Genomic DNA, 24,215 nt, shown 5'->3' on the forward strand with positions numbered 1-24,215 from the left:
ACCATTTATTGGTTGTGTGGCCTTCTGTCACATACCTAACCTCTTGGCCTTCAGTTTTGATTTTTTTTTTTTTTAGTCTGTGAAAGGATGTATTTGAATTACATGGTTTATTCTTCTAAATCCCAGCATTCTATAATTTCATGATAACTTGGTCAGAACAACAACAACAAAAAAAATGGCTGTTGCAGTGGCAAAAACACACTAAAACTTCAACTGGAAAGGTTATTTATTTATTTTTTTAGGGCCACACCTTTGGCATATAGAAGTTCTTAGGCTAGGGGTTGAATCAGAAGTGCAGCTGCTGGCCTACACCACAGCTTATGGCAACGCTGGATCCTTAACCTACTGGGCAAGGCCAGGGATCAGACACTATATCTGGCTCTTACCCTGCTGAGCCATAATGGAACTCCTCTTTTTTTTTAAATTTTTAATTTTTTTTTGTCTTTTGAGGGCCACACCCATGGCATATGGAGGTTCCCAGGGTAGGGGTCTAATTGGAGCTGTTGCTGCCGGCCTACACCAGATTCAAGCCATGTCTGTGACCTACACCACAGCTCACGCCAATGCCAGATCCTTAACCTGCTGAGCGAGGCCAGGGATTGAACCCACAATCTCATGGTTCCTAGCCAGATTCGTTTCTGCTGAGCCACGACGGGAACTCCAGAAATTCTCTTTTTTTAATTATTATAGAATCTGTTCTCCCTAAGCACCAATACATAACCTCCTGGACCTTGGTAGACCACAAGCCTGTGGGTTCTCTGTTCATTTACTTAGAGGAAAATCATATAAAGCTATGTCTTGAGGTGGATTATCTTTGGTAATTCTTGAATACTTTTATTGAACAGGGAAATAGTATCTTAGTTAGTAAGAGTATTACTCTGCATGTCAGCCTTAAATAACAGGCAAGAAATGAGTGAACCTTTATTTTTATGGTTGCTAAACCACACTGAGCTAAATTTAACATAAAATCAGGCAGCAAGGGTACCAGTAAGTGGGACCCCTCAGTTAGCAGACCTGAACAAGATTATATTCTTATCATCCAAGTTCTCAAAAGCAAGCTTCTGTCAGTCAATCCCTCACATACTCATGTTCCTACAAGTAACGAAAAAGGAAAATATTTTCATTTTAATAAAGTTGTGAAGTGTGTTGGTTACACAAACACCCATAATGATATATTTTTTTGCCTTCCTTATCATCAGTTAAAGGCATGAAATAAACCCTATTGCATTTACCCTCACAAAGATTTTGAGGTTAATGAAAATGAGTGAAACATAATAAGAATAAAAATTAAAACTAGTGTATTACTTTTTTTGGTTCTTACTCTTTGCCATACTAGACATAGTAGAGATATTACCTGTAATTCCTATGCCACCCTGCAAGATAGGATAAGTTTTCTCCCCAGTTATTAGAAAATTGAGTTTTAGAGAGGCTTGTCCCATTCATAGTTACATGATCAGTAAGTTCTACAGTCATGATTGAAGCCAGGTCTGTCTGTAGGTCTCCCAGCTTAGTACATGTTACAACTTTGTTAACACGAAAATAAACTCCTTGGGCACCTAGAACATAATCTTGTTTAGGTCTGCTCATTGAGGGTTCAGACTTACTGGTTCTCTTCAGAGGCAAAAGCAAGCAGCCAAAATTATATATCTATATATATGCCTATATATATATATATGTAGTTTTAGAAATATTTATTTTTCTTAATTGTTTCACTAGAGAGTAAAAGGAAAGCTATGCTCACTGACTTGAATCCCATGGATGAAACAATGGAGGTTAACCAAAGTCAAGGAAAGAAGTCAGTGACCACAGTTTTGAGCCTTGGTGTCAGGAAACACCAAGATCACACACAATTCTGACATGGCTGGTGCTGTTGGTGACCGATTAACACCAGATGATCCAGCATCCCACATGACAGATTTTGAAGTTCATATGTCAAAATATCTTGATGCTCAACACCTATGTAATAGCACTAAAGTTATATGATAAAACTCATGTTCCTCCCAATACTGTAAGTGTCTAATGCCACCACATGCCTGGTTTAAGATACTCAAATTCAGAACTTCCATGCGGTGTTGGCTGGACTTCTCAGTGGCCCTCAACCTGCACGTGACTCTGTTCAGCAGAATCTCTCCTGTTGGAAACCACTGCACTTCCCAAGGCTGACTTTTACTTCCCTTTTAATCATGGGATGAACCTCTTTAAGTGTGGCCAGAGGGGAAGATGGAGACAGCCTTGGAGTGGGAGCTTTTTTTTCTCTTACTTTGGATGTGGAGCTGCGCTATCAAAAGGGAGAAAAGATGCTTTGATGGCTGAGAGAAGCCAATAGATGGTGAAGCTAGTTTTCAGCTGTGCTGCTGATTAGCGATAAAATAAGCCAAGCACGAGTGACCTCAACTCTTTCCGTCATGGACCAGGGCTCTCCAGAGACTGGGTGTACCTGAATCTCCTTACAGTAATTATGGGAGGACTGTGATTTTGCTCTCAGCTCTTCAGTGAAGCCTCTTCCTGGTCTAATCTGTGTGGCCACTTGATCCTTCTCTTTCCAGGACTCTGGGTGAGGGCACTCCAATTATGTGGCTTCTCTCTGTAGAGTCCTCAAAAACCATTGAGACTCCAGTGTTGTGCATCAGTCTCATGAGAGGGTTAGCTCAACATAGAAGGTTTCTATAACCTTTACCATTTTAAATTTAGCCCTTGGATTTTTGTGAACAGTCATTTTCAATTCATCTTTAAAAATAGGATGCATTCAATTGCATTTCACTCAGATTCCTAGTAGAAGCTCTTTGTAATGCCAAATATGTCAATGGTGATAATCCTCCAGAGATGAGTTTTTTCCTCTTATCTTTTTCTTGGTTTCTAGAGAGTGAATTTTAATGACCCAAGGCATATTCGGGCAAAAATAATCTTAGGTGAGAAGGAAGGCTATCCCCAGTAGTTTCCAATTTCTGAGGTATTGTGGTTTCAGATGAAGCAATTGTGATTTCCTGGGGAGAGAGGCTGGTGAGTGGTTCTGCTGTGTAATTCAGCACTGGCAAAGGGGGCTTTCCTAAGAGGTAAGACAAAGTGCTTCCTGAGGGCTCCTGAGCCCCTCCAAGTGATAAGCAGAGAGACAGAGAGTAGAGGGTGCCAGGGGTACTTGGCAGATGAGGACTTGCAGCTTTCTGCGAGAGCTTACCTGGAGCAGGTATGGTGGCAGAATTCCAGCACTGCCCTCTCAAAGACTTCTGCCAACACCCCCTCATTGTTCAAAGGCTAATCCATGTGTTCAGGGACTGTCCAGGTAGAATGAGTGTCACTAAATCAGCTGACCAAGAAATGGGGAGATTATCTTAGAAGACCAGGTGGGCCCAGTATGATCACATGGGTTTCTTATCAGCAGAGAAGCCAGTCAGAGAGCTGTTGGGAGGAGGGGGAGAAGGAGAGACCCCTTGTGGGGAGGACCCACCCAGTGCTGCTGTGTTTGAAGCTGCAGGAAGTTGGCTCCTAGCCAAGGAACAGAGTGAGTGTCCTCTAAAAACTGAGAGGGACCCTCCACTGGGAGCCAGTAAAGGACAGGCAACCTCAGTCCTACAACCCAGGGCACTGAATTCTGCCAATAGCCTCATCAGACTTGGAAGCAGATTCATCTGCAGATGTCCCAAGGAGGAACACAGCCCCCACTACCCTGAGAGCCAGTTGGGCTGGACTTCTGGACTTCTGGACTTCTGGACTTCTGGCCTATAGGCTGTGAGATAATGGGTGTAGCTTTAAGCTGTTAAATTCTTGATTGTTATGGGGAAGGGTGGGGTGGCAGGAAATGAATAGGGCAACTGACACAAGCTTTGTCACAGCATGTCCCTCTGTTCTGATGATTTACTGAATAGCGTGGAAGGTTTGCTGCAGGGAATGACTAAACACGGGCAAGAGAGCCCAAAGGAGAAAGGCACAGCTCAGGTAATTAAGTAATTAATTAGGTAATTAATTCCTTTTCTATTTCCTCTTGGTAGCTAGACCTGTCATCAAACTGAGACCCCCTAAGGTTCTCACTACCCACGTGGAGGAGTGATGGTGGGGGAAGGGCAGGCATGACAATGGGAGGGGCTGGAAAGGACCAGTTGATAAAAGGACTCTGGGAACAAGGCTTGAACTCTACCCGATGTCTCTGGTCTGATCATCTCCCCAGGGTTTGACTTGGCCGATATGGGCTAAAATGCCCATGTGTGGGCTAAAATGCCCATGAGTTGCTTACTTTTCTCTACTAATATTCAAGAAGATTCTCTCCTTCCTTCTGGAGTACTGTGGGGGAACTGCTGGAAAGAAGTGGTTACTTTACACCTTTCCTTCCCAGGTTCATGAGAGCTGCAAACACCAATCGGCCTAGACTTCTCGAACTTTGAAGGGCACGTGCCCTGCAACTCCATGTGAATGTAAAAATCCTCCTGTCACCTAGAGACTTGTTAAAAGAGGCTTCCTTGGTCCTGCACCAGAGTTCCCGATAAAGATAAAGGATCAAGGGGTGGAGAATCAATATCTAGCTAGCTCCCGTGGGATGCTGATGGGTGAAGATCCAAGGAATACATTTTGAGTTGGCATCTGCCTCGACTATTATTTAGAAATGTGAGCAGAGGATGGCAAAAAACAATCATAGAGCATATGATGTAAGCCAGTGGCTTGAAAAATTTGGACAAGGTGAGAAATTCGAGAATAAGTCCTCTATTAAAGAATTAATGGCAAAAGAGAGAATATAATATAAAAAATAACCATTATTCATATTTGAGAAGCTCTCTTATTGATAACCTAAAGACCTTAGGAGAAAGAAGCAATTGAGAAGAAATGTTTTTTGAACTTACAAAAAGTGGTTGCTAGAAACAAATTATTAGACTGATCAAGCAATTGAGAAGAAATGTTTTTTGAACTTACAAAAAGTGGTTGCTAGAAACAAATTATTAGACTGATCAAATTATTATTAGCAGAGTGGCCACTTTTCTCATTTCAGTTTAGTTGGACCGAAAGACTCATTCAAGGAATACTCCTAGAAGGCTGTATAAAAGTTAATAAAGATATTTTGAGAAAAATGACAATAAACTCTGAGGAACTGGGCTAGGCATACCAAAATCTATAGTCATTTTAATCAGAAAGAGGCTGAACAAAGGAAAAACCACAGTTTAAAAAAAAAGTTGAAAGAATTTCCTGGATTGAAGGAAAAATTATGTCAGATCTTAAAGAGATGAAAAGAGCAAAGAAAATATCATTATTTCGGGAGTTCCCATTGTGGCTCAGCAGTTAGTGAACGCGACTAACATCCATGCGTATGTGGGTTTGATCCCTGGTCTTGCTCAGAGGGTTAAGGATCTGGCATTGCTGTGAGCAGTGGTGTAGGTTGCAGACACAGCTCAGATCTGGCATTGCTGTTGCTGAGGCGAAGGCCAGCAGCTGTAGCTCCGGTTAGCACCCTAGCCTGGGAACCTCCATATGCTGCAGGTGCGGCCCTAAAGAAAAAAAAAAGATAAAAGAGAAAATATTATTTCCAGATGCAATTTCTAAATTCTGAGAATAAAGAAAAAAATCCAAATTATTTCAAATAAGGAGGGAAAAACAAACAAACGAACCATCTGCATTGGAAAGAGAATCAACTAGATATCAGATTTCTCATCCCTAAAACTAAATTCTAGGAAGCAATAGAATATTTATATGATTTTCTGAGGCAAGTGAACCGTGACTATTTCAATATTCAAACAAACTACCATTCAGGTGAATGCAAATGAAAGTTAAATTTTGACATGCAAAGTTTCAGAAACACATCATTCATTCATAGTGTGCTTTTTCCTGAAAATGATTCTTGATGTATTGCAGTCAAACAACAAATGAATCACAAAAATGGGTTCAAGAAAAAAGGAAACTGTGGTGAGCAATCAACACATACAATTATAGTTAAGTCTAATTATGGCTGATTTTGTACATGCAATCTTAATATGGCTCTGAAAATGAAAGAATCATGAAGTAAAATAAAATTACTAAAAATCAGGATACAGAATTCTAGTTCTTAAAATAAAAAATCAAGAAAATCTGAGTATGTGGGGAGGGACTAGCAATTAAAAATTTGAACTTAAATTATAGCCTGGGAGGTAAAAGGATGTGGGTATTGTTAACTTCTTTAGGCTGATAGGTAAAATATATATTCATATGTGGCAAAAAATATAAGGAAAGTCATTAGCAGAATACAAATAGAAACTTATGATACTCATTTACTCATTCATTCATACAGTAAATAGCTCCTGAGTGCTCTGTGTTCAGTGTGCTGTATTTTATGGTAAGCAAGTCAGGCATGGTCTTTGCCCTCAAGGAGGTTACCATTTAGCCTGAGAAACAACATGAATTAGTAGTTGATTTTGATCCTTCTTGGCTGCATTAGTCAGGGTGCTAATAAAACAAAAATGAGCTCAGAAAAGAACTGACCCGTTGGTAGGAAAAAAAAAAAAAAAAAAGAATTGAGAGTCTCAAGTTTGGAGACTTGCAGAATGGAATCCCACCTTTTAAAAGATAAAGTTGTGATGGTCTTTCAGGTGATACTTTCACAACAGGTAGTGCATGCCTGCCACATGCACCATCAAAGTCTTTGACTGGGAGAAACAACCCGATTAAGGTGTGGAAAAGGAGCGGGACCCTCTAGTCCTAACCCCCACCGTGTTCTCTGCCTGCCTTTTGTCTATAGAAAAGCTTTAAACAAAGAGTAAGTTTAATCAGAGAAGTGAGAAAATGCAGAAGCAAAGAAAAGCAGTCAAATAAGACCGAATGATAATAGTTGTAGTCATTAAGTAATGTCAAGGACCTTTAGTTCCACCTCCTATAACTTCTGAGCTGATTTGTAGATACTGAAACTCCCACCAAGTGGAGGAAGTTAACTGCATGATGACCAAACTGTAGCCATGATATAAGCTGCCACAATTCTGAGAATAGACCTCAAGGAATTGGGAACAAGCTGATCCCAGGACTGAAGGTTAAGTGGACTTAAAACAGTGAAGATGGTGTTGGTCAGACCACTGAGTGACCAATTTTGAGATGTCTGTCAGAGCTGACTGTGTAGCCCCCCCAACCCCCATGTGTATGCCCCTAAAACTCCCCCTTTTAAAAACTCTTGCCCACTAATTATCAGGAGGTGGGGAAGTCAGCTTTTGGATATAAGTCCATCCTCTCTCCCTTGGTTGCCAACCAGAAAGCTGAGCTGACTGCCATCTGAAATAGCCCCCCAACCCCATTTCACTCTCTTCACAGCCCATCTTCCTATCTGAAATTAGTAGTTTTGGGTGGCTTTGTGCCCATCTTTCTCCAGACAAAGAGAAGAGCCTACAGAGCCTTGTCTGGTTGATTTCATCCTGAATTTCCAGAGCTTAAATCAATGCCAGACATTGTATCACTGTATCATTGTATCAATGCCAGACACTCAATAAATATTAGTTGGATGAATCAATTGATGGTCTCCTGTATCAGTTAGGCAACAACAATGGCTCAGGTATCTCAAGAGCTTAGTGCAAGAAAGCTTCTCAGTTTTTCAAGCTGCGTGTTCATCCCACTGATACTGACAATTAACCATGGCAGAAAGGAAAAGAATAGCAAACTACATCATGGTTCTCCTGATGACCCTGAGCTTTCCTGATCATATTTCACCAGCCAGAGCATCTCCTGGCCAGATCCAACTCCATAGGGACAGGAAAGCACAGTCCTTTGAGGTGTCAGGGAAGATACCTGGAGATGTTTGGTAATTAGCAATAATGAATACTGTTTCCTCTGCTTTTGACAAAGTGCTTCACCCTTCCAGTCAGATCTCAGCTAGAAAGTTCTATCCTCAGTGAAGCACTTTTCTTTACCCCTTAAGCCAGTTGCTTCTCAAATTTAACATGAATGTGAATCACCTGCAATCTGGGTGGGGCCCCGAGAGTCTTCTTTCCTAACTGGCTCCCAGATGGTTCTGATGTTCCTGGTCTGCAGCCCTCACTCTGAGTAGCTAGGTTTCAGAAGGTTCTAGATTCTTTTGTTATATGCTCTTGAATAACCAAGTGTCTCTGGTTCTTTAGAGCCCCTCTCTTAGTTTATAATTAGACCTTCATTTTCATGATCTGCTTCTCCTCAATTCTGAGCTCCATGATATCAGATATGGGCAACTACCCATCGCCTCCCTGTAATGAAGGTACTTGATCAATATGAGCTGGGTTTCGACATTGCTGATTTCCTAGATTTCTAGGGATTGTTCATATTTGTAGGTAAGTCCCAGAAGCCCAGGAGCTTTGCTGGGACTTGGCATTTAGTGGCCCCGAAATCAGCCTGCACATTTTGGAAGGTGCTATGGTCTGAATACATGCCCCAAATTCATATGTTGAAAACTAATGCCCTAAATTAATAATGTTAGGAGGCGGGGCTGTGGAAGGTCATTAGGTCACAAGGGGAGGGATTAGCGTTCTTATAAAAGACACCTGAGACCACGCCCTTGCCTCTTCTGCATGGGAGGATGTAGGGAGAGGTCAGCTGTCTGCAGCCTGCAAGAGCGTCTTCACTGGAACTCAACCACTGCGCAGGGCACCCTGATTTTGGACTTCCCGTCTCCAGAACTGTAAGCAACACATTTCTGTTGTTTATAAACTCTATAGTCTTTCACTATATCAGCCTAGGTACTACCTATATATTGGATGTGTATTATTGTGTATATATATGCACAAACATATGTACTGTTCTTTTTGGTACTTGGGCTCTAAAACATCACAGTGTCAGCTCAGATATTTGGTTAAAGTAGTGCTTGCTCTGTGAATGTGAGGTAAGAGGTAGATGGGCCCTTAGGCTGAGAACAGTTGGGACTTGAGAGGCCAAGGAAACTGGAACTTGTTTCTCCTTGACACCTCAAGGAAAAAGTTGAAGAAACTGAGCTCAGCTGGAGTAGAGAGATAAGATTGTTAGAACAGTGGGGAAGAAGGAGGCAGAGGCTGGAGTAATAAGATTGCAAGCAGAGTTTGTTGACCAACAGGAGGTCTCAGCAGGTGAGACTCCAGCTCTCCTGAGGCAGGAGAGTGCCTGGTTTTCAATAGACATGTATTGTTTTGTTGTAGCCTGTGGCCTTGGGGCTATCTTTGTCTTTGGGGACTTGTCTGCTACGTGGGCCTGTTTGATATGAGTCTGTGTCCTTCTAGGACTTGTCTCATTTCCCACCTAAGAAAGATGACCAATCATTCCTGGGGGTCAAGGAGATCTTCCCAATTACACATGCGCAGTAAGACACCTGGGGTCAGAAAGGGAGGGGACGCCAGGCCATAGTAAGTCCTGATACCATCCCGACAGCCTTTGCTTTGGAAAGAAGATGCTCATGCATATTGCGGAGGGTCCTATGTCAGTGTGAGAATTAAGATAATTGGCTAAAGGTAAACAAAGATCCAGAAGAACTGTCCTATCTGAGTGATTTAAATCATCTCTCTGCTGCACTTCTCACTTGGGGGGATGACTGTAGCAGCACTTCTCTTTAGGGTGGGTATTACTTCTTCACTTCTGACTTAAACTCCTTCTCTGTGTGCTCGCCCACATGTTGTACTGTGACTCGGATAATAAACTTTACACCTGCTTTTACAGTCTTTGCCTCGAGACAGTCTTGCTTTCCACAGGGGACAAGAATCAGGGCAATTCTGCTTGTTGCCTCTATTTAGTCTAGTGGCTAGGACTCGTGTTTTTCAACCAGGCTGCCCAGGTTCAATTCCTGAACAGAGAATTAGGATCTCACTCTAAGCCATCACTCACTGCTGTCTCTTCGAGATCAAATGCAGCTGGGTTCTCACCTTTTATATTCCTGAAGTTCATCTGGTTATTTCCAGTGTGGTCAGTTTACTCATTGTGTTTAGAGTTCTCCAGAGAAATGGAACCAACAGAGGGGTGTGTGTGTGTATAAGGGAGAGAGATTTACTTTAAATCATTGGCTCATGCAGCTGTGGAGGCTTGGTGAGCTCACAGTCTCCTGGGGGAGGCTGGTGGGCTGGAGATGAGAAAGGAGTTGGAGCCGGAATCCAAAGATGGCCAGTCTACTGTGAGGACCTCTCCTTGCTCGGGGAAGGTCAGTCTTTGTCCTTGGACTTCAACAAGTTGCAAGAGGTTCAGCTACATTATGAAGGGCAATCTGCTTTACTCAGAGTACATAGATTTAATGTAAATATCCCACCTGCATCCCAAAACACCTTCACAGAACCATCTAGAATAATGTTGGACTAATGATCTGGGCATCACAGTTTGGCCACACTGACACAAAATCCGCATCACATGTATGTTTCACATGCATCTCCCAAGGAACAATATCTACCTTAAAAAAACCAGTTATGAAATCTCTAAAGTAGGTCAGTTTAATATTCATTTGCGATTTGAGTTCATTTAGCACTGTTATTAGGACTTATTTTAAACAGCCGGAGCTGGCTCGGAGGGAAGAGGATAACCTAATTACCATCTCATTTTAAGTAATATTCATATTTCTTCCTTCCTCTCTAGCGTCTTTTAATTTTCTGCTATAATTTATAGCACGATAATTAGTTCTGATGATATACTTGAGCAAAATGTGTGTTTACGGATAAGTGGGGCCATTGCTAGACCAGAAATTGGGGGTCCTGTCGGTTTCCTTCACATGACTTTGCCAGGTCCATATCCTCCGCTTCTGTGCGAATGACGTGCAGCTGCTTGCACTCAGTCGCTGTGAGCCTGGGTGGCAAAGGGCAGGCAGCTGCAAGGCTTGTGGAGCAGAGACAATGGTGACTCCAAGTTCTCAATGAGTGCAATTCTCCCTCTGGCTCCAAGCCTCTTTCCTTGAGGCACAATCCTCAGGTGACAGCTGGGGAGAGAAATGCTGATGATGGTGGAAGGGCAGCAAAGTTGATGCCTTTAGCCTCTGGAGGGGGATGAAACAGATGCCTTCTTATTTGATGCTTCAGTTCTGTGACCTGGTTGAAGCCGCCATCCAGGATTAAATCTGACATATGTTCTAGAGAACCTTTCTGCCACACAACACTGAGGACTGAGAGGGGGTGTCCAGGCTGGGAAACAGTGGTTCGGAAAGAGAAGTGGGGTCATTTTCATAATCCTCAAAAATGACAGCTTTACTTGGTTTAGAAGTAAACCCACTCCTCCATCTTGGCTGAGCTGATAAACAAGCTTTTGTTTCCCCTTTCCTAGAGAGCAGTAGATTGCTGCCCGTTCCTGAGTAAGTTGAAAGGGAGAAAGAAAAGGAAGATTGAGGCTCAGGTAACATGAGGCAAAATAGCCCAGGGGTGATACGCATGGTTTTGTGTGTGTGTATAAAGCTGAGAAGCAGTGTGCCAGTTGACGAAATACCAATATAGAGTTAAGAGATGTTTTGCAAAGAAGTGGCCTCTCTAATTGTGGGGGCTGGTGACAATCTGTAGGGCAGCCCTCAGAGAGGGTCTCCTGGGGATGAGGGGATGCTGTTGTCCACAGGTGGGATTTTTTTTCCTCTCCAAGGACGCCTCCACTCAATTAAGTCCTTTCCACTGACTGACTCAGGCCCACCCAGATTATCTGAGATGATCACCTGTACTTCATGTCAGTTCATGTTGGTTTGATATTCATCTGTGAAGCACCTTCACAGCAGCATCTTGGATGAGGGCTGGCTGGAAAAACTGAGCATTGGAGTTTAGCCAAGTCGACACATCAGAAACAATCAGTGTTCAAAAAGCCTTACTCTTAAAGATTTAAATCTGTTGGAGACTTTGCCTCAGGCTCCTTCCTTTGTGAAATGAGAAAATTACAATGTCTCCTTCATAGGATTTTTGTGTGGATGGGAAAGGATTAAATAATCTAATATCTATGCTGTTTACAACAGTCTGGCACAAAATAGAATTCAATAAGTATCTGGCATTGTTGCTCTTTGTTAAATAGTTTCTACTTTTCTAATCATTTGCATTTTGAATTAAGTGGTCATATCACTTCTTAAGCATGAACTTTTTTTTCCTTTCTTTTTGCCTTTTCTAGGGCTGCTTCCTGTGGCATATGGAGGTTCCCAGGCTAAGGGTCTAATCGGAGCTGTAGCCACTGGCCTACTCCAGAGCCACAGCAACACGAGATCCAAGCCGTGTCTGCAAACTACACCACAGCTCATGGCAACACTGGATCCTTAACCCACTGAGCAAGGCCAGGGATCAAACCAGCAACCTCATGGTTCCTAGGCGGATTTGTTAACCTCTGAGCAACGACGGGAACTCCAGCATGAGCTGTTTTAAGATGAAAAACAAGTAGGGAAAATTTAAATGACTTGTCACCAACACACCTGCTGTAGGTCAGGCAACCAGAGCTAGAAACTGTTCTGTTCTGGTGCTTTTTATTGCTGAAATGGCTGGGTCACCATGAGTGTTTCTGCCATTACCAACGTGTTTTTCAGAACTTTATGTCAACCAAAATAAAGCATTTAGTTACCTATATTACAGAACCCAAGGGTTAGCTGGAGTCACCCCATGTTTGCAGATTTACACACAGTTTGATTCAAACACCTGTCAACCTATGGTGGGAAACTGTGACCTTCCATTATCAGGGGGGATTCTTGAGAGGACTTTCCTGGCTTTGATATCCCCTTCCCTGTCCCCTTTTTGTGTCCAAGTCTGAAATGCAGCCCCCTTTCCATGCTGCCCACCAAGCACTTGAGTTCAGCCAACTTTGTTGAATGGTAGCAAAGTGGGTTTATACCCACCCCACTTTCCACAGACTCTCACGTGTGGCTCGGACTTGCTCTCTCCTCCTCTGTGCACCTCTCACTGCTGGTCTGCACCCTCATGATCCAGTTACTGTTTTTGTTGGGCTGGGACTGTGTCTTTGAAGTAACAGTTGCTGGAGTGAGTTTGTTACCAACCCTGGTTCTTGGACTCTTTTTAATCAATAGAAACTGATAAAGAGGCCAGAGTAGGAATTCAGGCAAGGCTTTACTGGGGAAGGAGGGAGTGAAAATAAGCAACAGGTGCCCTTGGTCCTGCTTCTCAAGGCAGGGTGAGCTATGCCCTTCAATGGGAATGTAAGATGGGCTGGGTCCATGGGTCTGGCTTAGGTGGTCTGCCCGCTCCCTTGGTGGTGCTGTGTGCACAGTGCATGTACTTTGACTCTGCTTTTGACCCCATCATCTGAGATGTGGCAGTTGAGTTTTGGTTGTTTTCTATCTTGTTGTGCCTAATTTGCCCTAACTGTGCCTGCATCCAGTTAGTTCGCGTCCCTTCTAGTTTCTTTGTATTCTGTTGCTCTGGGAGACTTTCGTCCAGGTATAAGCACTGCAGTGAAGGATCCTGGGTCCCAGCCTGTCTCCAAATTGCCTAATGGTGTATTTTCTAAGCAAAGCCAGTTCTCATCCTAAAGAAACTTAAAAAAAAAAAAACCTCTTATTTTAATTATAAACATACCAAGAGATTACTCTTTAGGCAAATCTGTATTAAGTATGAATGTTACTACTACACCTTTCAAAAGTGAAGAACAACCCAGAGATTAATTGGTAAAAAGGACTTAACACCTATGGGCTTATTTTACTTCATGCTTCAACCCTTCGCTGACCTTTAGAAAATGATTTTTTTTTTCTATGCTGTATAACTGCTGCTCTACGAAATCATTAGTAATTACCAGGAGCCACAAACAAAACCTTTATGATGGATTATCTGCAGCCACAGCATAATTACCATCTCTAGTCCTGAATGGTACTGGGGTCCAGGTCTTAGGACGGTGAGGTTTGTGTGTGTTTCAAGAAAGTATCAGAAAGTTTGAAGTGGAAAGGAAATAACTCAATGCCAGCGGAGCTGTGTGGACTGACAGTTCGTGGATAACAGACCCACAGTAAAATCAGTGATGGCCACGGTCTTTTTTTCCCCTTTCTTCTTTGGTTTAATGAAAGGAGGTTATTACAGTTTTTCCACATTATATTCACATTACAAACCTTGAAACCAAATTCTTGACCATGTGCACATAACAGAGCAGAAAGGGGAAAAAAAAAGTTCTTCTCATTTCTATTAATTTATACTGTATTATGGATCTGTCTGCTCTAAGTACTTTTTTTATAGCTATACCTGTGGCATATAAAAGTTGCTGGGTTAGGAGTTGAATCAAATTAGAGCTGCAGCTGCCAGCCTACGCCATAGCCACACAGGATCCTTAACCCACTGAGTGAGGCCATGGATTGAACTCACATCCTTAAGGATACTGTGTTGGGTTCTTAACCCACTGGACCATAGTGAGAACTCCACCAGCACATTTTCCCTTCCCCACTGCAGAGTGCAAAGCATGTCTGCCCAAGTCCTTGAGAGGTAAGCTGCCTGCCTGTTTCACACACAGGTCACTCAGAGTGAAAACTTGGAGGGGTGCTTGGATCCTGTGGCTCGACCTTCAGGCTCTTATTTAAGAAAACTAATAATTGATTGGTTACTTCAGTGGCCCATCTGGACTAGAGCTTTGACAAGTAGTCAGCTGTTTGCTTTCCTTTTAGAGATAGCATGCCTTTTCATAGCACAGAAGGTGCAGAGTGATGGTCACGGGAAGTTGGGAGGAAGGCCTCGAAGTCTCCTCTGCTCTGAATAGCTCATCCACTTCGTAGCATCATTAAGGTGTCTATTATGTGCTCAGTTTCCACGAAGCAAAAGACTCAGTACAATTACATGGTACACTTTAATACTGTGTGTCCTGTTGCATGTGTTCTTAATGGATGGCTCATCAATCCACAGGAAAATTGGCAGTGGTTACAATCCTTGCTCTTTCCTCTTTTTCCTCTTCTTTAATTAAGAGGTAGTTGTGATGACTTCATGTGGTGAAATGTGGAACCAAATTTTCAACCCAAAAATGCAGATGATGCTACGCTTATATTCTAAGAGCTTTTTTTGATAATAAACTACTCCGAATACATATGTTGGAAAATGGGATTTCCAAGATAAGCTTTGGAGATCAAAGTTATTTCTAAGAAAATATATCTTTAAAATGATAGAGACGATTTAATGCCCATATTTGGGATATTATTTTTAAAGCTCTCCTTTTTTAGGGAGGAAATAAAGCATATGTTTACATGCCTTGGGGCAGAAGACACTAGGCTTTGTAGTGTCAGCTCTTCTCTTTATAAACTGTATAACCTTGAACAAGTGACCCACTCGAAGCCTGATCTATAAAAAGAGGTTAATAAATATGCTTAATCAAGGGGTGGATGTGAGGATTAGAGATCAGGCAAAGTGCTTATTACAGTTCCTGATGGATAGTAGGCACTAAATAAATGCTCACTCGTAATATTCTGATGAGAATCACTTAAAGTAGAAAGGGTCATTGCATTTGATGGCTGTAAGGGTGACTTAAATCAATAAATATAAAGTAGGCCTGTGGCTGTTTAAAAAGTTATCTTCTTAGATGTCAGAGGCCTGTGCACTTCCCCACCCCTTAACCCTGAAACCTACCAAGGTAGTTGGAACTACTTAGGTGTTTTTGAAGCTAATGGAAAGGAAATTCTTTTTTCTTTTTTATTTATTTTTTTAGAGCCACACCTGCAGCATATGGAAGTTCTAGGCTCTAGGTTGAAAAAGAGCTGCAGCTGCTGGCCTGCACCATAGCAACTCTGGATCCAAGCTGCATCTGCGACCTACAACGCAGCTCACAGCAATGCTGGATCCTTAATCCAATAAGTGAGGCCAGGGATCAGACCCACATTCTCATGGATACTAGTTGGATTCTTAACCTGCTGAGCCACAACAGGAACTCCCAGGAAATTATTTCTGATAGTATTAGATAAAAACAAATCAACCTTATTTTCTTGCAATTCCTATTGTTAAAAAAAATCAAATAATATAAAAACCTACCATCTGGAGTTCTGTGTGTCTAAGCGGGTTAAGAACCCTACTAGTAGCCATGATGATAGGGGTTAGATCCCTGGCCCTGTTCAGTGAGTTAAGAATCTGGCGTTTCTGTGGCTGTGGTGTAGGTTGGCAGCTGCAGCTCAAATTCGACCCCTAGCCTGGGAACGTCCATATGCCTCAGGGGTGACCCTAAAGAGAAAAAAATTGAAATGAAAAAATAAAAACCTACCATCTAAAAAACCTACCATCTGAAATGCACCTATTAGAGAATTGTATCGAAGATCATAGTGTTAGGAGACTATGCTCTTAGGCTTGCCCCTTACTAGCTGTGTTACTTAGGCAAATGGCTTAAGCTCTCAACATCTTCTCTTCATGTGTAAAATGGGTATAATTACCATAATGACTCTTTACAATAGATGCTATAATTAAATGGTTATTAATTCTAAGGTGTTGACAACAATAAAACATTCAATAAGTGTTGGCAATTATTACTGTAATTCTAAGTTACTTTTGCTTCACCATCATAAGTCAGAAAAGGAAAAAAGTTGATTTTGTTATTCCCTCCTTCAGAAACACGATGGAAGGGTTTGCTTGTTTTTCTAAAGTAAATGACAGCGCCGCTTGACATAGTTGGCTGATCAGCAGAGTTGGATGGTAGTGACAGCTCAGTTGTGAGAGGTTCAGCCTGTACTTCAGAATATTTGATTGCCAGATTGCCTATAGAAATTTCTAACATTCAAAACCTCCAAAACAGAAGCCTCTGCAAGGGAAATTGGTCACATAATTCAATACTAGTCAAAAATGTTTTATTTCAATGAAATCTCACCTAAAAAAAGAAAAAAAAATAGTAATATGGTACCTAAAGGAAAAGTTTTAAGTAGAGCAGTAGGGGCATCAAGTGAGCTGAAGTTGGGACTGATTTCAGCACAAGATATAGAACCCTAGAAAGATTATTTCAGGTTTGCTTTCTGCAAAGAGATAATGGTTCAGCTAAAAACAAGTGCTTAAGCCAAAAAATTAAATATGAATATATGTATGTATATAGTAATCACTGCAGAACTAGAATAACGCAAAGATGTAGCAATCTGAGCCTCTTTTAAGATGCATATTTATTTTTGAATTAATGTCGCTCTGATTACAATTGAAAGTAAAGTCTACCACTGTGATGTTAATTTTAAATATATATTTTATTTAAATATATTTTCATTGAAAATGGGTTAATTATCACAACTATGAAAAATATAAACATAATTGTATGTGTCAGATAAGAGTGTATGTTTCCTTAATGCACATAAACTTACATCAACATCCATAACACATCTAACATGCTGACCATCATAACACCAGGACAGTTCTGCGTATTAAAGTTGCTTGTGGTACAATCCCTGGCCTGGAAACTTACATATGCCACAGATGTGGCCATAAGATTAAAAAAAAAGCTGTTTGCTAAATATCTATCCTGTGGATGAGAAGAAGGTGCCAGGTGCTGTGGGTACAACAGTGAGGAATGCAGCATCCTGATCCTCAAAACACATGCAGTCTCATGAAGAAAGAAGTAGTGAGCAGTGACAATGTTTACAACTCCTCTTGACAGTCACAAACCCAGATTACATTCCAGATCATGAAATTATCTAAAGGCTTTGTTCAGGACCCCAGAAAACAATGAAAAAGTAAGAAAAGAGCAACTTCTTTTAAAGTGGGTGGTGGGGAAAGTGAGGGGTAGGTCGAGAACAAGGTAACTGCTTTCACTTTTCTTCTATAGGCGACAGAGGTGCAGAATGTTGAAGTAAGACTGTAAGAAGGGAGGAAAAAGGCAGGAAAGAAAGACACAGAAAGATAAAACAGGAAAGAGCCATGTATTAGCAACCAAAAAGAGCAAGATGAGTTGAAGAAAGTTGTAGGAGGTTATATTGTTACCTAACCTTAAAAGCAAATGGAGATGGAGGTGAGATAAGCCTTGAGATTTGATAGCAGAAGTATATTCTGCACTTGATGAGCAGGTAGATTTAGGAGAGTCTTAAATGCAAATGCAAGCTGTCAGGGACCAAGATGAAATCAACTAGTGACAAAACTTGGAAGAATGAGTATAGACCAATTATTTTAATATCTTAGTAATTAAATGAGAAATCACGGAAGCTAAAAGGAATAGGGGCTGAATTAAGACAATCATTTTTTATGATTATTAGGAGACAGGGAACTTTTTCTTATTTGATGGAGGCAGAGCTATCCCCTACTGAATGGAATTGACTGAGAAATACCTTAAGTGCGGGGTAAAATTCTGGAGTAAAAGGGGAAAAAAGTGAGTTCAAGTTGAGTTAAAGATCCATATAGGAGGATAGAAGACAACACTTAGCACAGATTATAAGGAAAGATAGGACATGATGAAATTAATGGAAGTCTAATAATTTCTCTTCTCTCATGAAATTCCATGTTCTGGATATAGAAACCAATGTTTCTAACCAAATTTGGAGAATTTCTGCTCTTCTGGCTCACATTTGTACGCCCAGATTCTTCTACAGAACTATCTCTCTTGAACTTGATGCTGTAGGCATAGCCTCTCTCTTAGAACAACTTGGAAAGGTCATGCTTTCTGACCTCTGGGCACTCACATTTCTTCTTTCCCAGAATGATTTCTGTTGCTTTGACTCTAACCAATGTAACATCTTCTGAGTCTCAGCAAAACTTCCCATTTTAGTAGACATCTTCCTTAATCTGCACCCCAGGATAGGTCCCTCTATTTTACTTCCAAACCACATGTTCTTTTTTTGAGGAAAAGTATTAGAATTATGATGGACCTCCACACCTCTGAAAAAAGTTTGGGGCTTGGTGTTCAGACCAGGGGCAGTGGTGGGAGTGGAGGAGGGTTGTTCCCTCCAGTCTGGCCATCCCCCCCCCCCCACCCTTCAGAGCAGTGCCCAAGAAGGTGTTCTGCTTTTAAAGAGACCACTCCCACCGCTGCCTCTAGTCTGAACACCAGTTGGATTATCCTAAACAGGCTCAAGGATAAAGACCTACCTAGGGCCTCTTCCTAAAGTGTGAAAACTGTTCTGTGCATGCAAGTTTGATATTGAATCATGGGAATTTTGAGACCTCTATCATAAGCTTGTTTTTTCCAAATCCCATGACACAGAGGACACTTAAGAAACAGGAATGCTCTAGAAGTGTCCTCACTTCTGGGGCTTGTCTCAGGCCAGATGATAAAGTGTCACCAAGTGCTCTGTACAGAACAAGACCCGAGCCTAGTAAAGCACTATGCCTCAACACTTATAAACTAAAATGTATATACAATAATAGTCAAATAGAAGTTCACCCCAACAATAAGACTATCCCATTTTGTCCCCTTGAATTCATAAATGCTTAGCAATAATGTGAAATAACCACACATCTACTCTTAGTACTTAATTCATATATTACACATAACTGTATAAATCACATTGTATAAAATAACACCTCTTAAGAACTGCTTTGTTCCTCCTTCTCTGGGAAATAATTACATAAAAATTCTATGCAACTTCAGTTTATTGTCCCTGAGAGCCACATGTGAGTTTTTTTAAACACAGAAGTGGAACACATTACCACTAGATAATAAGCTACTTTTTATTATGACAATTTCTTTTAAAAATTCATTCTGTGTCTATTTGTTTCCCTAATCTAATCAGTTAGTCTAACTCTGAATGTTGTCTCCAAAGGTTTTACTTATAACAGCAATTAACCCTCATAGCTGGGAAGCTACACACCCAGTCATAATGACTAAATCCGGAGTTCCCGTTGTGGCTCAGTGGTTAACGAATCCGACTAAGAACCATGGGGTTGCGGGTTCAATCCCAGCCCTTGCTCAGTGGGTTAACATCCGGCATTGCCGTGAGCTGTGGTGTAGGTTGCAGATGCGGCTCGGATCCCGCGTTGCTGTGGCTCTGGCGTAGGCTTGTGGCTACAGCTCCGATTAGACCCCTAGCCTGGGAGCCTCCATATGCCGCGGAAGCGGCCCAAAGAAATAGCAAAAAAAGACAAAAAAAAAAAAAAATAATGACTAAATCCATGGGGAAAATTCCCCTTCCTCCTTATAAAAACAAATGTCTATAGGTGACATCTAAGCATCACAAATTGCCATTTATTGAGGGATTTTTTTTTTTTTAGGCTAATGGGCTTTCTGTTTGCTCAAAATAAATTGAGGATGTGACTTGTGACACTAAAAAAAAAACTTTACGTGGATTTGAATAAAAGTTCTGTTAAGTTTTCTGGGGAAACTATTGAACCTTATTTTAAAGCACAGGATGAAAATAAACTTGGTGTGCCTGAAAAATGGGGGTCAAATTACTCTTGGAAAATTGTCATTCAATTAGAACTTGGAGCTCTAATGCTAATCTTCTTCAGCCAGAGGAGCCAAGGGTAGCCATCGGAGGTAGATCTGATTTTCCAGAGGTGAAGAGTAAAGGCGCAACCCCAGTGAGGACAAGAAGTTAATGACTCGGGTGACTTGTTGGACAGGGGCTTAGAAAATAACGACCCAATTTAGTTGGTTTAATTTAGCAGAGGACATCCTGAGTAGGCAAGAGGAAAGGGCAGAATTCCAGTATCAGCAAAAGGCAGCATGGATGTCAGCAGAAGGGAGGGGCTTGTCTGCTGTATCCTTAGCCTAGAGCTATCTCCCACATGATGATTCAGCAGGTAAGAAAAATGCTGTTCATTAAGTGAACAAGGACTCAGGATTTCCATAAGTCCTGATTCTTCAGAAGTTAACATGATCTTGAATCCTAGCTCTAAAACCATTGTGATCGAATCCTAGTTCTAAAATTGTTGTGAATCCTTGTTTGAATTTTAGCCATAGTTTTATGAGTCATGTGACTTTGGATAGACTACATTTAAGTTTTCTTGAGGTATAGAATGGAAAATGCTTATTCTTAACAGGAGTTTGTGAAAAGTAAATTACATAACATACGTAAATGATATATGACATTGAGTAACAGTGACAATTTAAGCTTCCTCTGTTCTAGGAAAAGCCTGTTCTTTGGCCATATTAACAACTAATCCTGGGAACTGGTTTTAAACTCAGCTCAATGATGAATGACAACTCATTGTGGCAACTGAATTTCTGAAACAACCAATCAGTGATAGCCTCATCAATTAGTGGCGACTAAAAACTTCGTAACTCCGCTCCTCAGTCAGTGACTGAGCCCTACTAGCTTCAGCAACCCAGCTACAAGATAAATTAGGTCCATCAGTCCCTGCACATGCCCACTTGTGGAAATCTACTAACTGGGAGCCAGAACTCCCCAACCCCATGATATGAGTTCTTTTCTTTGCTCATAGACAGTCTTAAACAGCCTCCTTCTCAGGCAGGAGGTAAACTCGGCCTTTAATGTTTCTGATATTGAGCAGACATTTGCCTGACAAGTGTCTGACATTGAGGGTGCATTCAGTCAATTTATTAATACTGTTGCTGCTTGCACAGCCATTACTATTAATGACAGCATTCACATGGCAGAGTGCATCAAGATTGCCCCTATTCTCTTCAGTAGTCAGGGGAAAAAAACTTATTTAAAAAAAAAAAAAAAGATCAGGAAGGAGTGACTTGGGTTTTTTTGTGAGTGAGTTTGGGAAATTTTTGTTAGGTGACCCAGAACTATGGTGGAAGAAGGTGTGCTTAGCTTTACCAGCTCTCAGGAAATGTTTTGGGAGCTATATGGCTAGAATTAAGCAGCTCTAGACCAGGTAGGGGTTCTTGAGAAATCAGTCTGTGAAACAGGAGGGACACTGATTTCCAAATAATAGAGTGGAAGATCCTCCACCACTTACACTCCGGGGTGGAAAGAATTTTAGACATCGCCGGATCCTATGCCGTCCTGACCTCTTCCCCACCCCTGCTCCAGCAAGGACGTGACGATCAGTACTAGAAACTCAAGGGACTTTGACTCCACACTTGAGGTGGTGGAGTAAATGAAGACTGAGTCAATTCATAATCAGAACTAGGATTTAGCTCTGCTCCTCTGTATTAGGGAGTCTACTGAACGGCCAGATAGAATTTCTGATTTTGTTCTACCTTGTGAAGTCCTTCAGCAGATGCTATTTTTGTAAATCCTACCTGGCACGTTAGGTCTGGGGAGAAGGGGGTAAAGTTGAGCATAATTGAAAATCGTTAACCCTGAAAGCCCAGAGTGTCCCCTGAGATTGTCTTGTGTGGTGAGTAAACAAGGGTTACGTCCTCCTGACTTGGCCCCACCTGGGAAGCCTCTGCAGGATGGATTTAGAACTCTGACCTCGTCCTTACATACAAGTGAGCTACTTAGAGACTGCTCATATTTCTGTTTTTCATTGTCATCCTTACTTCCAAAGGGGAAAATTAACTTGAGTTAATTTGAATAAATACTAATGAAAAATAATTCTGCTTTGTAATTTTCTAATGTCAAGATTTATATTGACTAGAAAGGTTCTTTTTTGGAATTCCAAATACGAACAGCATATTGTTAAACGAGGATTGATTGAAGCTATCAACATAGTATCTCATTAGCTTCATTCAAAAAAACAATTTTTTAGTTGTTTGGATACCTGAAAGTCTATATACAGACAATTGGTAAAACAAAATGACTTTATTACAGGCATGTTTATGTATAGTGAAAATCAGCTAAAATATGAATTAAGTATGTACTACATAAATAAGTTTTAAAAAAATATAGTACTTTATATTTTAAAAAAGGGCTGGATACAGGACAATATGTAAAAATAAATTTTCAGAGTTCCCACGGTGGCATAGTGGGTTAAGGATCTGGGTGTTGCTGCACCTGTGGTATAGGTCACAGCTGTGTATCATGTTCAATTCCTAGCCTGGGAGTTTCCACATGTCACAGGGGTGGCCAAAAAAAAAAAAATTCCATATAGTAGCAACAAACGAGAACCATTCACAATATTGTTAAAATATAATTAAATACCTAGGAATAAATAAAATTATGAAGTCCTCTACACTCATTTTATGAAGTGCTTTATACTCATTACTTTTTCAGCAATGTCTTAATAGTTAAGACATAAATATGTTCATAAATTAGGGGTTCATACTATATTCTTTTTTTGTGTCTTTTTAGGGCTGCACCTAAAAAGGCATAGGGAGGTTCCCGGGCTAGGGGTCTAATCGGAGCTGTAGCTGCCAGCCTATGCCACAGCAACACCAGATCCGAGCCATGTGTGTGACCTACACCACAGCTCACGGCAATGCTGGATCCTTAACCTACTGAGCGAGGCCAGGAATCAAACCTGAAACCTCAAGGTTCTTAGTTGGATTCGTTTCCACTGCGCCATGACAGGAACTCCAGATTCATACTATATTCATAAATTGAAAAACTCAATGTTGTTAGAAATGTTAATTGTCTCCAAGCTATCTATAGATTTAAAATAATGACAATTAAGAACCAAATCTCTTTTGAATTTTGTGGAAAATTAAAAGCTGATTTTAAAGTTTGATATACTTAGCCATGATAATCTTGAAGGATAAGTTGGAGGGCTTACATTACAAAATAAACTTTCTCTAAAGCTGTAGATACAAGGACAATGTGGTATTGGATCAAAGAAATAGCATTCTAATGGAATGGCACCCATGAAACATAGGTTTGGCTTTTCTTTCATGTTTTGAAAACTATATACCACCTTAATTTACATGTGTTTTCTCACTGTAAATAAGGTTCTTTCCATCCAATTTTTTTGTGTATAGGTTTTCTACCAATTAACTATTTCTAACAGTTTAATCCTATATTTCTTCTTGTTATTTTTTTTGGTGAAAAAGGGGGAAAGTAAAAAAGCTGGAATTCCTCAACAAGTGGAATGGAACATACCGAACAGATTGGAGTTCAAAAATACTCCCATATAGAGAGTTAAAAATTTTTCAAAAACAGAGGCTACTGTAACTTGAGGAGAAGATAACCTTCTCAATAAATGACCCAGAATCAATTAAGTATCTTTATAGGAAGAAATGAACCTTAAGTAATATACCAATTATTTATGGATCATAGTTGTACCTAAAGTTTTAAAAGCAAAACAAAAACTTGTATATGAAAACATAAGATAGTATCTTCATGATCTTGGGGTAAAGTTTTTTTTTTCCTTAAAAAGACAGTAAAATTCATTAAATGTTTTTATATAATATAAAAGATTAATTGGCCTTGATGAAAATTAATACCCTATATTTATCAAAAGCTATTAAGAGAATGAAAAAGCCGCAGACTGGGAGAAAAATGCTTTAAGACACACATCCAAGACTGGATGTGGTATCTAGAATTTATAAAGCCCCCTTATGAATTATTAAGAAAAAACCCAGATAAACCAATAAAAATGATCCAAAGACTTGAACAGTCACAATGTGACCTGATATCCTTATCTCCAGTAAAAACATAAGTCATTTAATAATGCCAATGAGAGTGTGAT

General features: G+C 40.7%; 1 protein-coding gene and 1 long non-coding RNA gene across 8 annotated transcripts in view; one reads left to right on the forward strand and one right to left on the reverse strand.

The window, feature by feature from the left end:
* Window positions 1–24,215, reverse strand: part of GALNTL6 (polypeptide N-acetylgalactosaminyltransferase-like 6) — a 1,214,871-nt gene that overhangs the window by 341,705 nt on the left and 848,951 nt on the right. The window lies entirely within an intron of this gene.
* The window catches only part of LOC110256615, a 227,038-nt gene continuing 208,325 nt past the window's right edge, over window positions 5,503–24,215 (forward strand). For both annotated transcript variants that reach the window (XR_002338374.1, XR_002338373.1), the window contains exon 1: window positions 5,503–8,584. This is a non-coding gene — a long non-coding RNA (uncharacterized LOC110256615). The remainder of the gene's footprint in view (window positions 8,585–24,215) is intronic.

Source organism: Sus scrofa, chromosome 14, assembly GCF_000003025.6.
Source record: "Sus scrofa isolate TJ Tabasco breed Duroc chromosome 14, Sscrofa11.1, whole genome shotgun sequence".
NCBI classification, from domain to species: Eukaryota; Metazoa; Chordata; class Mammalia; order Artiodactyla; family Suidae; genus Sus; species Sus scrofa.